Below are 14,910 nucleotides of genomic sequence, written 5' to 3'. Positions count from 1 at the left end.
GATTTTCACGTTGTTTCCCGACTTGAAGTACACGTATCGACGTCTCTCTGTTCAGACAGAACAGTTCTGGCCCTCGGTAACCCTACAGGCCTTTCAGGCAGCTGTTTGATGCAGGCACAGTGTTGCCTTGCTCCGTTGACAGCAAGTCTTGGGGAAGTGGTGCCGTGGTGCCACAGTGAGGCACAGTGAGGGACTTGTCCGTGGGCACGGAGGCCCAAAAATAGCCCAGGAGTGACAGACACCCATTGTATGGCCTTCCACTTCTGCCACCCCCAGAAAAGCTTTGGCTCATCCATCCAAAGTTAAATAACTACGCCTTAACAGGAGGTTGAGCGCAGACACATTTCATGGACTGCTTTTCAGATACCTAGCAGACAAAAAGGGTCTGTCTATGGACAGTGTGGATTTTCGCTGCTTGCTATGCAAATCCCCACATCCTGCCTCTTCAAGCCACCCTGACAGGGCCCAAAGATTTGGTGGGTCGTGTCTGAACAGGAGATGCCAAAAACAGACCTTTTGTTCAAGATCTATATCATAATAAACAGATTTTCTGTACAAACATATAGCTTTGGACTAATCGGTGTTTCTTTGTGATCATAATTATATCAACCATGCAAAATTTATCACCAACCACTACAAAACTCTGCAAGAACAGATTTCCTCGCTCTTGCATAGAGCAATAATTAACCAATAGCAAACCTTTCTAGCATTTTATAAAGAGAGAATGCTAAACATTAGGCTGTGGATGTGGTCTACCTTGACTTCAGCAAGGCTTTTGACACTGTCTCCCACAGCATTCTCCTCAAGAAACTGGCTGCTCATGGCTTGGACTGGCGCACGCTTTGTTGGGTTAGAAACTGGCTGGATAGCCGGGCCCAAAGAGTCGTGGTAAATGGAGTCAAGTCCAGTTGGAGGCCAGTCACTAGTGGCGTTCCCCAGCGCTCGGTGCTGGGGCCGGTCCTCTTTAATATCTTCATCGATGATCTGGACGAGGGCATTGAGTGCACCCTCAGTAAGTTTGCAGATGACACCAAGCTATGCGCGTGTGTCGATCTGCTCGAGGGTAGGAAAGCTCTGCAGGAGGATCTGGATAGGCTGCACCGATGGGCTGAGGTCAACTGCATGAAGTTCAACAAGGCCAAGTGCCGGGTCCTGCACCTGGGGCGCAATAACCCCAAGCAGAGCTACGGGCTGGGGGAGGAATGGTTGGAGAGCTGCCAGGCAGAGAAGGACCTGGGAGTGATGGTGGATAGCCGGCTGAATATGAGCCAGCAGTGTGCTCAGGTGGCCAAGAAGGCCAACGGCAACCTGGCTTGTATCAGAAACAGTGTGACCAGCAGGGCTAGGGAGGTGATCATCCCCCTGTACTCGGCTCTGGTGAGGCCGCACCTCGAGTACTGTGTTCAGTTTTGGGCCCCTCACTACAAGAAGGACATCGAGGTGCTTGAGCGGGTGCAGAGAAGGGCGACGAAGCTGGTGAGGGGCCTGGAGAACAAGTCCTATGAGGAGCGGCTGAGGGAGCTGGGCTTGTTCAGCCTGGAGAAAAAGAGGCTCGGGGCGACCTTATTGCTCTCTACAGATGCCTTAAAGGAGGCTGTAGCGAGGTGAGGGTTGGTCTGTTCTCCCACGTGCCTGGTGACAGGACGAGGGGGAATGGGCTTAAGTTGCGCCAGGGGAGTTTTAGGTTAGATGTTAGGAAGAACTTCTTTACCGAAAGGGTTGTTAGACATTGGAACAGGCTGCCCAGGGAAGTGGTGGAGTCACCATCCCTGGAAGTCTTTAAAAGACATTTAGATGTAGAGCTTAGGGATATGGTTTAGTGGGGACTGTTAGCGTTAGGTCAGAGGTTGGACTCGATGATCTTGAGGTCTCTTCCAACCTAGAAAATTCTGTGCAATTCTGTAACATGCATGAAACATTTCAGTGGTAGATTTTTATCTGCTTATGTAACAGCAGAGCTGTCAAAATGCAACTATTTGTGATACCAAAACATGATCTCTTCAAGCCAATCTGAAAACTTGGAAGAAGAACATGTTAAAGGGCTAGTGAAACAAAATGAAAATTCATCATTCAGTGACTGTGATGTCTTCAAAGTACCAAATAAATTCATTGAGTAGAATGCCAAAACCCACTGCACATTTAAAAATCAGATGAATATAGAAAAACTACCAGAAACCCCCCACGTACACGGTTCTTGACTGTTATATTCAGACCCTAGGGGAATTCAGATTGAGTTCTGGATAATTTTAAGTCTCTTCTTCTCAGTGTATTTTTATAAACTGATTTTTCATTGAAACCTGCTACCAAAAAGCATATAGTTCCCAAGTTATTACCCGTAGACACTAAAAGAGGATAGATTGTAAACAGAGATTAATGGGGATTTGTAGCTAGTATCTAAATCCAACAGTCATGGGTTTCTTGGTGCATTGCCAATAGTCTTCGGGCTGCTGTACAGGAACAGGTTCAAATGCGCTTAAGATTAATATCAAACTAATCTTTGAGACTTTCTTTGTAGACTAGTTTCCTCTTGTGATCTGAGATATGACTTCAAAAAAGTATAGCGTAGTTTAGAAACCTGTGCACTTTATTGTTATACATGATTGCAGTAAAAGTCTTGCAGTTACATATGGAAAAAAATCTGGTCTGGACAAACATGGGCAAACACCAGCAGTTTCAACATCCTACTTACCTTCCAGATACCAAATAGGGGCCTAGTGCAGAGCTGCTGCTTGGATCTCCAGACCCTTCATCTCATACATAAAATGCAAAGAACCAGAGGCAAACTGCATCTTTGGATGCCCTCCTTCTCTGAATGCATGACTATGGGTTGCCCACATCATCCAACCACCCAAATTCAAGCTTAGCCTTTCTTCTGTGGTTGTGTCTCCTAGAAGAAAGTTTACAGAAAGTTATTCTGCTGTCATCTCAACTTTATAATACTTACAGGAATACTTTTTATAGTATTCACACATTTCATAATATACTCTCTGTACTTTGATCAGCAGTGATATTCCAGCTGGTGAGCAGTCACCAGTGGTTTTCCCCAGGGGTCAGTGTTGGGGCCCATCCTCTTTATTATCTTTATTGATGATTTGCATGAGGGAATATAGCTAGTAACTTTTTAAAAAATATATTTGGACTTCAACATAATGGAATTTCATAGTGGAACTTCCTTCTTTTAATACCAGTACTGCTTCATTTCCATTTATGACCATGATTCAGACAAATCCGCATGACCAAAGAATACTCATGCTTGCACACTTACTGCCTTGAATTCTTGAAAGACCACATTCAAGGGAGAAGGCCAGTGGTGCCAGGCTCTTGAAGTTCTGCCAAACCAGCACCATTGCTATCATGACAGATACTCAGAGTCAGTCAAGCTTTCCACCTAAAGTAATTGCCTTTTTATCAGTGTGCTAAGCCAAATACTTTGTTGTAGCTCCTGCTTTGAAAAGCTTAACTTTAAGAGCCATGTATTCAAAACAGTCACTTTAACATCATTCTTAATTTAAAAGCCAAATACTCAAACTTTATACAATCAAACAATGCAAGTCGGATGATTTAAAACCTAACTGAGCAAGTAGCAACTGACAATCATACTCAAGAAGTAGGTTAGTATGTCATGTTTGCTGGAGGCTTGTGAGCAACTACAAGACACCAGCTGTTCGCAGACAGGCATCAAAAGACAACCTGCTCCAGGAACAGAAATCACCCAAATTCTTCTATAAGAGTATCCACACTGAGTCTGAAATAAAAGCAAAAATGATCACTTATTTACAAATGCTTTCCTTTGTAAGAAAGGAGTAAAACATGGTTTTATATTGACAAATCTTTATGGGAATACTAAGCTTTTAGAAATACATTAATGGTCTCTTGTCTTTCAAGAAATAAGTACAAATCACTATCAGAAGCAATTCCAACTGTGTTGTAATTCTATCATTTTATGTTTTGAATACATTGGCAATTATATACTGTCTTTGTGCATGTACTACCCAAACATAAATCTTTCAATGCTGATAATAGCTGCAACTAAAACTGTCCATTGAACTGCAAACCAGGCACCAGAAAAATATCAACAGATACTCCCACTACTTCCTCTGCAGAGAGCCATCCCAAAGGCATATATTATTAGTTTTTAACTTGTCTGCAAATAAATTAAGTAGAGCAGAGATACTCAATTCTCTTGGTATACCACTGGTCCAAAGGTGGTTTAATCTCTTTTTTTAAAAAAAAAAAAAAATCTAGCAAAGACCAGATTTTCCATTGTTAACTTTTGAACACGTTTTCAGTCACACCATTGCAAGGGCTTGCTGGGAAGACATCACAGGCCATTGGGCAGGGACCTTACCTGCAGCCCAGGAAAATTGCAGCCAGGTTCAACCATGAACCCACACCATCAGACACCTGGTGATAAGACAGACCCAATATATCTGATAGCAGGAATGAGACTGATGCAATACCAAGACACAAAGCCAGGCCGTACATCAGGACCCAAGACGAGCCAGAAGCATGGCAGTACCATAGCTTCAGACCAGTATTACTCCTCCAACAAGGCTGAAAAAGCTCCCTCAGCAAGGAGCTGAGCTTAAATGGGCTCTGGGATAAGGGTGTGGTGAGCCCCAGGTGAGGCTGCTCAGAACCATTTATACCTATTACTAATATATCAGGGCCCTGGCACTTACAATAGGTGAATGCCTCCCTAGTCCATAAAACACAGATTATTTGATTCTCAGTTTGAATATTGTCCAAGAAGCTTTAAAAATGTATTGCCAGCTAATTGAATTTCTTCTTGCTGGTGTTCATATAGAGCTATAATTTTTAAAAGAATAATGAGATTTTGTCATTATGAGATTCAGATCTCTTGTGTCATTAGCTCTTGGGTAAATACCACAGTGTGGCTGACTTGAGTAATGAAGTCCACAGAAATGGCTTTACCCACTTATGTTCTGATAAATACATTTGAGGTGAATCCACAATAAATTGTTCTTAAGATGTGTCATCTGTAATTGCTACAGATCTGACCAGCCGCTCTATCAATCAGGTGCCCTCCACACTGGGGGAAAGACAAAACCTTGGAGAGCTAAGGCTGTGCAAAGTAGGCAGCTGAAGATTTGATTTGATCAGAACAAAAAAAAAAAAAAAAAAAAAAAAAAAAAAAAAAAAAAAAGGAGAAAAGAAAAGCAGAACTGGCTTACTCTCTGCAATTTAAGTTCTTTATTTGCTCCAAAAAGTTCTGGTTTTTAAACACATCTCGTCTTCCTGTTCTTTTTTTTTTTTTTTTTTTTTTTTTTCTTTTTTTAACTTTCAAGAGTTGCTGTAGCATCGCTTGGTCACAAGAGGGAACTAGCGTATAAGTCTGAATAGTTCATTTTTCGTATTAATTCTGAGGATTCTGCAGCCTAATAAAGAGAATATGTTCGGATATGCAAGTGTGTGAGACACGTAAGTGTGCATTTATTAATCTGTATTTAAATTCACACACCTTTCAGTTACCAAAGAAGGGAAATCAGTCATATAAATAAGAAGCAATAACCCTAACTCGTAGAACAGGAAATAGCCTTAAAAAGGCACAGAAATAACTTTTTTACGCTCCTGAGTTCATGTGTTCATGGCTTGTCTCTGTAACTCTCCAAGCTACCATTAACGGGTGGTGTTGGGACACACACCGAGCAGCTCGTGCTCCTTGCCAGCAGTGTCTGACCAGCAGGGACTCCTCTAACCAAGTTCTGAGCAGCCCTTAGTTTTAACTTTCTGTTTTGAGCACAGGATCATCTTTCACCTTTGGTGGGAGTACTTTGCTAGCCAAAGTTTGACTCTACTCAGAATCCACCCTAGAATTCATTTTTTTATCACAAATGATTTTTTTACCATAAAACAGGAACTACCATTGTCCTCCAAACTTGCTGTCACACCTCATGCCCAGTCTTCCCACACTGATGTTCCTACTGGTCAAGCAAGCGGCCAGCAGTCCTGTTCATGTATTTGCAGGCTCCTTCAAGAACACACAAAATAAACGAATTGACCACAGTATGGCAACTTTTCTTGGAAATTTGGCTTCTGTTCCTGACCCTGCTGCTAGCAAAGACAGCCTGTTGCAAGATAAGCTGGATTCGGATCTGGATGTGTTGACATCTAGGTTGTAGCTTTCGGGATAGTTGGTTTCCTAGGAATTCACAGCAACCTTTCTGTGAAGGTGAACTACCTTGTCTGACCCCTAGGGTATGCCAGGTCCTTCACACAGATTCCTAAAGCTCTGGTGTCTCCAGCACATGTTCTGGTGGCCCATCCCACGGCCGTGCACCAGTGTGAACCCACTGTGCTACGCCAGCAGGGGCATGTACTGCAGGAATTAATGGTTGTATCATGCAGTCCTGCTTGGTTTGGCCTTTGGATTTATCTTGTCTCTTTTGCACATTTTCCTTTTTGTCCTCTGACCTTGTGACTTCCTTAGCTCCCTTAAGGTTTTCTTTCTCTACAAGTGCTGCCCTTCACACATCACATCATGAAGAACATCCCCGCTGTACCTGTGGCTGGTGGCACTGCTACAGATGCGGTGGATACTGGGCCACACATCTGTGATGTATTGCCATGAATTTGGGGCCCATGAGAAAAGAGGAGGCATCCTCCGCCATAGGGCTGGTTCCTAGAACTGTCACAGATTGCGTTTGGGATTGTTGATTCTGTTAAACTGAGTGTTGGACTATCCAATAAAGCCGCTGTAGACAGGAGAAGGCAGCTTTCCTAATCTGAGTTTGCTTAATGAACCACAAATCACACAGATATCTGTCAGCTCTGATATATGGTAGGGCTGCTAGTCTTGAAACTTGTAAGAGAAGGCTACACGTAACTAATTATTATCTATAATCTGCACATCTGACTTATCAAACAATCTAATTATTAATGTAATTGCACCACACCTGCATATCGTTCTTCGGTTTGCTCAACTTAGTGGGATAAGAAAGTTTGCACAATCTAATTTTGAAGATCTTAAAAGTCTGGGATTAATCCAAGAAAACTACAAATAAGGAGGCTAGACCTCAGGCCAGGTGTACAGTCATGAGCGTGTCACACTGGTAGGTCGTAGCACATGGTGCAGCAGCCTGGGAGTAAGCACAAACACCATGAGAAAGGCACCGAGATGAAGACCCTCCCAAGGTGCTATCTTCTCAGTATTACAGTATTTTTGTGTGCCGTTGCTGGTTCTGGACTTAATTTGAGACTTGGTGTACTTGTAGATGGCCTTTACTAGTGTCTGTGTGGTTTTTTTTTTTTCATAAATTTAGCCAAATTACAGGACTAGATGGTCCTTCCTGGGGAGTTGTTCTCTGAGTCGGGTTTTGCCATGCTAAGCCACACGGATTAATCTGCAATAACTGTTATTCCCAGCATTCTCAATAAAGCTTGATCAGGAGTTTTGGTAGGGTTGACTGCAGATGTGTAGCTACCAAAATCTGAAATAATACCAACACATGGCAAAAACTGCACTTCATTTCATAACGCGGCTAGAAGAGTGCCAACTGTAGAAACACGTGGCAGCGTTTTGTTGTTTTCAAGAAACTTCGAGGAAGAATTTAACGTGAACAAAAAACCTGTAGTCTTCATCGTTAATTCTCCTAAAGTTTTCTCAGAACTACTCTTTCAAAATTAGGAGTTTCCCCTTAGTTTTCTATTGCTGAAAATGAGAAGTATTTCCATAACATATTCCAGTGAAAACATGAATACAAAGACACTCCTTGGAAATATTTCTACTTTGAAGACACAACCATTTCTATCACACATTTAATAAGAAATATATTCAATTTTATGAACTCATTACAGATCCAATTCTTATATTTTTCATGTCAGACGAGACTTCTAAAGACTCACAGTTATGCCAGGTTTTCTTTCATTATTGATAAATCTTAAGAGGATAAAACGTGTTGCCACAAGTGCCTACCAGGGTGCTGATTGAAAAGGTACCTTCAATGAAGTCTCTTAAAATTGCCCTTTGTGAACGGAAAATCTGACAAAATGCAATTTCATGGTGTGCCTCGATGTACTTAGCTGAGGGCACCCGGTGCTGGTACAGTCATGTTCTCCTTGCCCGTCGCTCAGCTGTAGAAGTGTCAGATGGAGAACAAAGGTTTATTTTTTTTGGTTGGACATCTTTCTATCCTGCACAGTCATGTGATTGCTGGAGGTATTTGTATTCAAGAGAATGATCTCTGCTAGGACATGTCATTGTGATAAAACATTTCTAGTATCAAAAATGTTGGACCAGACTTCCGTATACTTCTGTTGAAAACTTTCTGTTGCATTTCTCATGTATACATTCAGATGGAGGTTTTCTTCTTTCACTATTTCATAGTTCCTTGTATCAAATTAGTATAAATTGGGTGCAAGATAAAATTCTCTGTTCATTTCTGTAACTGGTGTTGCCTTGCTCTCTGCAGTGCTGGGGCAAGCAGCACAGCATTCCTGCAATGCATACGCACCTCGTGCCCCTGCTTCACCCACACCGCCCCATTTCACTGGTAGTTTCCTCTCTTGCATGGGGATTTTTCAGTTTGCTACTTGGGAATCTCTGGCTGCAAGCAGTTCCCCATAACCAGATGGTTCCAATCTCCAAGTTTTCTCCAGCTCCTGGCCTCCTCCCAGAGGCAATTAGCAGTGAACACAATGTTCAGGAGTCATCAGGATCTTCTGGTCTTCTGGGCTGTCCCCAGGCTTGATCCACGGTTCAGCTGGTGGCAAGAACAGCTACAAAAAATACCAAGCATCAGCTCCCATTTAAGCCAAGAAGTCTGCCAGATCTTGACTTTCTTTTAACATATTTGTGCCCTGTGTAAAAGGGGATATTATATTGAAATATGAAGTCTGTGTGTTATTTATATATCTTTTCTTAATTGCACATAGATCAGTAAGTGGATCATTGGAATGGTGAAAGCTGCATAAAATGACCCTTCATCTGCACATTTTGTTTTCCATCTCCAGTCAATATCAAAGACTATGCAAGGAGCAGGGAAGCCATGCTTTAAAACACCTAAATTTCCCTTCCCCCTTCCCCCAAACTGTTCTACAGTGTTTGCTGCTTCAGTCAGCCTCTGATGAAGGAAATAATTTGGTTCTAAATACCCATTTTCTTAAATCGTCATGAGATTTACTAAAGCAACAGGTCTTAGGGATGTTGGCCTCTAAGTATCTGATAATGATCAAATGCATTTTGCACTTTTCCTTCCTTGCAAACACCACAGTCTTTATTTCTAATTGCACTATGGTTCAACATGCGTGGTAAAATACTTTGTAGTAAACAGGAATCTTTTAATTTTTCGTGTTTTCCTTTCTACTGCATTTTACATAATAATGTAATGTCAAATGGGAGTGCAGCAAGATGAGAGTGAGAAACTTTTTCTGCCACCATGGAACATTCTTATATCTCAATGGCTGATTTATATCCTGCCTGAAGTCAATGTCAGACAGAAAATCTTTCTCTCCCACAGGCTGCTTGCAAAGTTAGTAGTAGGCTGATCATTATCTACATGTCTTAGGTCATGATTTCCCTCTTAAATTGTTCTTTTACAATTCCAATTTTGTGGGAAGTCAGGGGAAACCCCTCACTCCTGGACTTTTCATTGACCTATTACCTCTGGAAAATATTTATTTAGTCTGAATGTTATCAAATCAAAAACTAATAATGTGAACGCAATAAACAAATCTAAGTCATCTGTTTTCTTGTGAAGCCTCTTTATGATGCTACTTCTGACATGACTAAAAAGAAACCTCACACATATTTTACACAGAATATCTTTTTATCTTTTTTTTTTAATATATATTGTTTCTTACTTACTGTCACTTTTTCTAGATTATAGCCTGTTTTAAGCAAGAGATTGTTTCATGTATTACTATACTACGAGATTTAAGATAACAGAAATAATTCACATACATTGGTCCTTTGTCAGCATCTTTGATTTTTAAGGCCACTATTTGAATTAGGAAAAAATAAAAAAAAAGGCCATTGGGGCAATCCAGGTGTTGTGCTAGTGAAGCATTTTGTCTTCTCTTTCCAGGCCCTTCACTCCTTTGGGTGCTGAGCCATGCAGATGATGAGCAGTAGTCCATTCTGTGTCCCAACAGGATGAAGACATCATTTGTCTAGCATCTCAGAGCAGTAGTATGATAAATCAGGAATATCTACAGAAGTTCATCTAAGACGAGAAAAGATTATTTTTCAAACTGGCTTGTGATGTGCAACTTACACCACAGAGTGTGTGGCCAGGAAGATGCCGTGCTTCATAGATCACGGTTGTGGTTGCCTCCATGAGAGATGCACATTAAAGCCCTGGAAATTTTCAGTTCTAACTTTTGGAGATATTTTTATTTGGTTGTATCAAAAGTGGAAAACCAGATGGGAAGGGAGCTGCGGGCAGGTGTAGGCTTATCTGGGGTGGAATGGAGAGGAGATGGTAGTTATCTGACTTCAGCCTTCTCAGTAGCACCACCTGATATTGTATGTGCTGTCATTTGTGTCCTTGCTTAAACCCTGGTGTGTGTTGAGATCAGCAAGCAAATGCTATCGGTCTTCAGATGATTGTAAAATGCGGTGTTGGGGAGAAAAGAGTTCTCTGTCCCACCAGACTCTTATTTCCATGCTTTTCTGTAAAACTAGAAGAGTGAGGCTTGTCCACATGCCTCTGGAGGGTGTTGTGAGGATTAGTCAGATAAGATCAGCTTTCTTACACAAATATGTAAAAGTGTTCTAAATGCTGTGTGATTTATGGCAGGAAAGCACTTGAATGGCAGCCCAGTGCCTCTCCTTCCCATAGTACAGTGTATGCCAGGCTTGTTCCTACAGGGGTACAAAAAAAAAAAAAAAAAAAAAGGAATGTACCAGATGCACCAGGTCAGTCATTGTCCCTCCAAAAAATACCTTCTAAACCAGTGATCTCCTGTGTGTCATTGGAGACCGCTTCTTGCTTATTAGATCTTTGACTTTGACTCTGCATTGGGCTTGGGCTTGTCCAGCAGTGGGTCATGGAGTTCTGTAGAGAGTTTCGTTTCTGAAGACAACCCTACAAGTTTTGAAATACCCATGCTATGAAGTGGATGCCTGGAAAGACAGAAATTACGTCCGTGAGACTGCAGATCTCGTGAGTGATTTCTGGCTGACCACTGTCAGTATCAAAGCCTTTCAAAGAAAGGGTTGTACACTGGCTGGTGTCACAGGATTGGGGGAATTCCTTCTTGCTGGGGACTAAAGTAGCTTTTCAAGTGCTTTCAGGGGACACATGGCACACAGTTTAGCAATACTTAATACTAACAGGCAAAAAGTCATATAGTTGTGGCACTGTGCAGTATGGAATTGGCCTGTGCATTCCCAACACAACTCTGGTAAGGCAGACATGCCAGAAGATATACTATGTACGGAGATGGGGGGTTCTTTCCAATTAGCTGAAAGCAGACACAGCTGGCCCTGCATCCCCAGATATCCAGGGTTTCTGTCCCAGAGACCATAAAGCAAAGTGTTCAGAGCCTCCTTGTCCTGAGGTGAGCCGTAGAAGGAAGGCAAGTGCTGGACTGTACAGGTTTGAAAACAAGTGTGCACCTTGCCATGGACACCTGGACAGATCTGAATAGTTGGACGAAGGGCTAATTACTTGTACAGACAAGTCATCTCGTATGCCAAACATCTGGCCTGCCTCAGCTCTTCTGCCCGCCCTGCCCTGTGCCACTTCCTCTCCATCAGAGAGCGTAGTATGACATGGCCTGCTTCTGATAATTGAGACAACAGAAAAAGCTATTCTTTACAGTAATTAAATATCTCAATGGATTTGTTTTCTTTTGTTTTCATCTGGCAGTTTCACAAGCCTAACGGGAGCCAGAAAAGAAAGAGAGCGAGAAGAGGCCTGCAGGCATCCACCAGCTCCCACGTCTGCTCAGGGCCTGTCATGGGCACAGAGCAGGCCTGCAGGGAGCTGGGCCAGGCCGACGGGCTCTGCTGTTCCCATAGGGCTGCCCTGGGGCTTGCAAAGCCTCACAGAGCATTTGAATCCCTCCGAGAAGATCTGAATATGCCTGTGGGGAGGCAGAGGGCTAAATAGATGGAAGGATAAGGCCTGGCACAGTTCCTGGAACCCAGATTGTGGCGGGCTGGGGGAGATCACTGGTACAAGTGAACAGTTAGCACCAGCTCAAGCAGCCCTTTCCTATAGTTGCAGCAGTCTTTGAGGAACTACTGGAGCAGTTGCTGTCAGCCAGGAGTTCTGCAGCAGTAATTATTTGCTGGTGATCCCCACGTCTCTTTGTGGTCTTTTCCCTGCTACCTCTGTGGGTACAGACTCTGTACTCTGTGGGTACAGAGTCTCCAAAGCCTGGATCAGCATGGAGGCCTCAAAGGAAAGAGAGAGACCACGCAAAGCAGCAGTTCTGCCTTTGAACAAAATTATATTTGCACTGCAGAGGGGTTTCTAGGCTTTTCTCAACCCAGTATGAAGATGCAGCACTGGATAGCTTGATGGGCAGAAGTACTGCCTGACAAGTGTCTGGGAGTTCTGAGTATGACCCAGGCTTACGGCTGGATTTCAAATCCTCCTCCCAGAAAGTCCAGGCTCACCGATGCACGGGCTGCATGCACGCCTGAAGGCAGTGGAAGCACTTAGTTTGGGTTGCAATTTTGCACCGAATGCTTTAAGCACATGATGAGTGTTTCTCTCGGGCAGATTGCAAACCGAGACATCAGATGAGTTGATATTTTGCAGATGCATACTCTGATATTTAGTAAGTTTACAAGGTTTTAAAAATTATGTGCAATAGTTTTATTATTGTGTTGCAGAAGTGATTTGACTGAAAACTGACTACATATGACTGTTGCCAGCTTGTGAAGGAATGTGATGGGTAGAAGAAAATGTATTAAATGACTTCTGTCTGTAACATGATTTCACAATTACTTGTTCTATTTCTTAAATCTAATGAAGTTGCTTTTGCAAGTCAACGTGTGAAACAAAGAATTTTCTTTTTCCTTGCAATTGCTGAAAACACAGGTTAGAGCAGTTATCTGCAGCCCCAGGGCCTGGGAAATCTTTTTCTTGTCTATACAAATGAATCATATTTTTCAGATTTTGTGTTTGCTACAGATTATGACTAGACACACTGTTTGTGAACTACACACAAAAATTTATAAAAATCAAAAGCATCAGAAACTGAAGGAGCTTGGACTTAGAAAATGTTAAGAAGAGTGAATGCCATTATTTGCTCAAGCAACTATTCTAAGACACTATACCAAGCACTAGGTTCACGACCTATTGAATGCATAAGCATTCTGGTGATTAGTCAGTTGAGTCTTCATTAGAAAAGTGCGTGATTTTTTACAGACTAGAATTCAAAAAAGAATATTTAGGGGAAAGCTGGCTGCTCTGAACTTGGAGTAGAAAACGTAGATATGAGAAAGATTAAATAATTGTTTTATTTCCCAGTTTCATCTGTGTAGGGGTTACCACAGTAACAATCTTTTTGCATTTTAGTATTTATTACCTTTCTATATATACCAGATGGCAGAAAACATCAGGAAACACATTTGGTCTGCGTATTACATAAGTTTAATCTCTTCATATAGATGCTTCAAATGCATTTTCTATAATCTAGTTCTCATTTGCTCATTTTTAAATTGGACATAACTTTGGGGCTGTACTTGCTTTCACAGAAGAGTTGCACAGGATTATCTCCAGAAGTCCCTTCCAAAGGTTCAGTCATTACTGAACTATTCTGTTTTAACCCCAAGCCCATAATAATGGAAACCGTAAAAATAATAATGTAGTAGATAACCTTTTCCATGCTGCTTTTGTTCCTAGAAACATGTTCATCCTATCAAAACTGCACTTTACACTGAAAAGAGAAAGGGAATTATATGCTTATGTCTATTCCTTGAATTTTGAAAAATCAGTATTTCAGTTGAGGTGGTGAAGAAATAAAAAATCAGTATTTCAGTCAAGGTGGTGAAGAAATGACATCTTTGAAAGTCTTTTATTATCTTCTCCAGACCTGGTACAATGCTTTGTCTTTTTTGTTCCTCTCTGAGGCATAAAGGAGGTGAAATCTGACCTTCTTGCACCTGGTTGGGATTTCCCCTTGTGTGAAGAGATCTAAGAAACTATTAGTAGGCTGGAATAGGCATTTCTCTTTATCTGCTTTATTTCCAGCAAAGTTCTCTTTCTGCCTTTTTTGTTTCTGTTGAGCTGAATGGCAGAGAAACATATCAGAGCTCATGGAACTAAAGGATGTTCTCCTTCATGCCAGCATTAAATATGTCCTGAGAAAGAAAGTGAGCTACACATTCCCAACGTATGAGCTCATTAAGTACTTGTAATTAACCATGGAAAATGATCTTACTATGTATGACAAGATGTCAAGATGTTCATGAGCACTCCACTACTAAAAAAAAAAAAAAAAAATAGTGGCCATGGCCAGGAAAATCTGCAAGCTTGCAAGAAAGAAGCTAAGCAGCTTACTCATGGTGCACAGATAATATCAAAAAGTAAAACTGATGCAGAAAGAAAACGCAGAATTTCTGTTACAACTGGAAGCCCTCACATATTTCTGATGCTATACAGTAGTCAGGGTGAAATAAAAAGAGGTCAAGAAAATGTTACCATATGCAAATAGAAGCCTTGGAGTTCTCCACCAATAATGGACTTGAGACAGGGAGGGGAATGGGCAGCAAGTTCTTCAGAAGCACAAGTGCATTTTGCAGTAGGATCTCATCAGTGAAATTGTTGGACTGGATCCTTGCAGAAGTGTTGTAATACCCACTGGTACAAACACAGAGTGTTCAAACCTCTCACCAAGTGTAAACATATCAAATGAAGACTCTTGAATACTGTTGTTGCTCATGTAAATTACTGTTTTATTGGTTTTAACACTCATTATTTCTACCTTTTT

The sequence above is a fragment of the Aythya ferina genome (genome assembly GCF_964211825.1).
Source record: "Aythya ferina genome assembly, chromosome: 14".
Classification (NCBI taxonomy): Eukaryota; Metazoa; Chordata; class Aves; order Anseriformes; family Anatidae; genus Aythya; species Aythya ferina.
The sequence above is the reverse complement of the archived record's forward strand: the minus strand, read 5'-3'. Positions refer to the sequence as shown.